Genomic DNA, 3772 nt, shown 5'->3' with positions numbered 1-3772 from the left:
AATACGAAACAGAAACAGGAGGCTGGGACCCAAGAAGAAAAGTCACAAACACATATTTTTATAAACATATTCAGGCTGCACTTGAAAATATGAATTTTGTTCTTTATTTGCTTGCCTGGGTAAATGAAGGTTAATAATAATGCTTGAACATGTACACACGCACACACCTACACACCTACACACACACACACACACACACACACACACACACACACACACACACACACACACACACACACACACACACACACACACACACACACACACACACAAAAACACACACGTGTGAGGTGCTGGAGTCTTGTTATTGTCATGCCAGAGCATGATCAGGATGCTGTAGATAATCAAACGCATCCCTTTGGTTTCAGAGTTCCAGCTCGACTGTGATGCAACACACATTCTGGTTCACACTGAAACCACGTGCATTTAATCAGTCACATCAATCGACCCGAGTCTGCAGCGGATCACAAATAAATAACCGAGCCGTCGCATCACTCCCCTGTATTTCATTTAAAAGCCGCTAGATTCCACCAAGCTCTCGGGGCTGTGGTTCGCCGGGATTGTTACGAGGGGAATGTTGCCTGCAGCGCCGCTCGCCGACGTCAGAGGCATGAGAGGCCGACTAAATCGTCCGTGACCCTCTGGAGAATTCCTACCTGCGGACACATGTGTGTCCTCACACAACACACAGTTTGATCAGCGTAAGAAGTTAATACTGTGCAGGTTTTGTTATCATGGGGTCGATTTCTAAATCACAGCATTATGATATTGTGCGCTTATTGTGATGAATGGAAAATGTGTGACGAAGGAGTCACAGACCTCTCGTGGTACGAGTCTTCCCCGATACCATCCCAGCGATGTAGCTAACCTGGTGCTGAAACAGATGTGAAAGAGGGCTGAGCACCTGAACAGATGTTGTTCACACCGCTGATGTCACCACTATGACATTTCCCTCCGAGGTTCATCCTCCCATCCTCACTCTGACCACCAGACCAACAATCACAGCCTGGCCGCCTGTTTCACACCTGCAAAACCAATCAGCCGGGGGGATTACAGCAGGCAACAATCAGGCAGCAACCCGTAAACAAACATACATCATGCAACAGACACATAGCAAGCATTACATAACCACACACGAAAGCAGGGGCCACAAGCAGGTAACAAGACGTTTACAAGCAGGTGACGGGCAGGAAAGAAACAGGTAACAATCCGGTAACAGACAGGAAACAGGCAGAAAACAAACAATAAAGCATCCTACAAAAAGCAACGTAACCTAACCACCAAGAGACAAATCAGTCAACAAACAGATAACAAACTTCTAGAAATACATTCTGATGGCCACCATGACCAAAGTGCAATAAACCCACGCCACAAATAAACCTGTGTGTTTCTTTTAAGCTTCTCCAGAAACCGCTCTCTGCCACTCCCGGAGGATCTGAGCGTTGAGAGACCAATAAAATCAACCACACAGCAGAAAGGGTTTCAGATCTGCATTGGCTATACCCTCTCCAGCTGCGCTGAAGCCAAGATTAGAAAACTAACAGCAGACAATGAGGCATTGTAGTCCTCGCTTAGAACTACGTTCTGGGAAACCAGAGACATCTGCCACTTACTAACCAAGTACTGGGACGTTTCTCAGAGTCATTCGGATGTGACAAAACAAGGAGTAGCCGCCGACCTCAGGAAACTCAATTAACCTTTACAGCGTTTAGCAGACGCTTTTATCCATAACGACTTGCAGCGGTTGATGCACACATTGACACACCGACGGCAGAGTCAACCATGGAAGGCGACAGCCAGCTCATGAGGAGAACTTAGGGTTAAGTGTCTTGCTCAGGGACACAGCGACACTCAGCTAGGAGGAGCAGGGGATCAAACTAGCAACCTTCTGGGTTACAAGTCAACCTGCTCTACCTCCAGCTCTACCTCCTGGGCTAAGCCCGACCCCGATTTAATTATGAACGCAATTGATTGTTCACACAGAAATCGACCCGCACAGAGAGAAAATACCAATCATGTCTTGTTGTGATTTGAGTAGAGGAGGAGAGGAAGGCATGGAGAGGCTGGTTCAGCGAGGGGGCCGGTGGAATGTGGATTTGCTCTGCGACCCTGGGGGCTAGTTCTCGTCACCATGGACACACCTCTCTCTGTGCCCCCCCCCCCGCAGCATTCTTTCACATCTCTGTGAGACCCTCTCACGCCTGGACGGCCTTCATCTGCCACACTGCTGCAGATTTACCCCGGCACACACGCACACACACACCCACACACGCACACACACACAGGCCCACACACAAACACACGCACACATACCCACAAACACACACGCAGACACACACAGGCACGCAGGCCCATACACAAACACATGGACACACACACACAAATGCACACACACGCATGCACACGCAATCACACACAAATGCACAAACACGCACATACCCAACCACACCGTGCACACACACACACACTCACACTCTCTAGACACTAGCAGGTCAGGGATAGGAGGTTCCCTAGCTCCATCAGGAACTCACCTGTTTATCTTCAGTACAGACAGAGGCTGCTTTGTTCCCGATCCTCTTGTCCTATAGCCTACCCAGACTCGCGTCACCTAATCACTTACTCCTTCCCTCTCACACACACACACACACTTATGCTCACACACAAACAAACAGACACACACTTATGCGCACACACACATACACACTTATCCACACGCACACTTAGTCACACACACCCTGACTGAAATCCCCCTCGGTCCAGTGGGAGAGCAAGCTGGAGTTGTAAAGGTGGGCAAGGGTCATGATAGTGGGCTATCTACATGTTGATACCCCCCCCAGAGAGAGAGAGAGAGAGAGAGAGAGAGAGAGAGAGAGAGAGACAGAGAGAGACAGAGAGAGACAGAGAGAGAGAGAGAGAGAGAGAGAGAGAGAGAGAGAGAGAGAGAGAGAGACAGAGACAGAGACAGAGACAGAGACAGAGAGAGAGAGAGAGAGAGAGGGAGAATGGGACACAATGTGTGCGTGCTCCTGAAGCAATTAGTGAGGTTCAGGCCTCTGTACAAACACACAGTTATAAAGGAATACTTTCTGCCAAACCACATTCATTTTGAGCATAAGACCCTGCAATTCAATGTGATCTATATTCATAATGAGCGGAGATGAGGGGGAACTGGTCATGAAGACCCCAAAGCCACAAGGGAAGCCATACCCTACCCCAACCCCAAAAATAAAATTAAAACCTTGTGTCCTTTCCAAATCATCGTTTGAGAGGACTTTCCAATATGTATACTGGCATTGTGTAAAACGTTATGGGATTGCAGCGAGCACCATTATTAATAGTAAAAGTATGGGGAAGATGGATGGATCTCCCAAAACAAGAGGTCTCTCTCACCATCAAATGTGTTTCACAAACCGGAATGCTTACTTACATCAATGTGGATGTTATCCTATACTGGTCTCATTAGTTGTATTACAGTGGTGCAATTCTTCAATAGAAGCCTCTGTCTGTTTAATACATCGGAAAAAAAAATCGAACAAGAGGCAACAAGGTATAGATCAAGTCTTACTGTTGTATAAAGAAATAAACAGCATTCCATTTCTTTCTGATCTTTTGATTCAAAGTATTTTCACTTAGTAATAATAATAACAGTTGCTCTAGAGAAGAAGAGTGGCCCACATGTAGAAATAGAAAAAACTATGAAACTATGACAATACAAGCTAAGATGTTTAGTGATGAAGAGAGAACACAACGCAAAGTGAACACAACACCAAAG

The sequence above is a fragment of the Gadus morhua genome, chromosome 12 (genome assembly GCF_902167405.1).
Source record: "Gadus morhua chromosome 12, gadMor3.0, whole genome shotgun sequence".
Lineage (NCBI taxonomy): Eukaryota > Metazoa > Chordata > Actinopteri > Gadiformes > Gadidae > Gadus > Gadus morhua.
The sequence above is the reverse complement of the archived record's forward strand: the minus strand, read 5'-3'. Positions refer to the sequence as shown.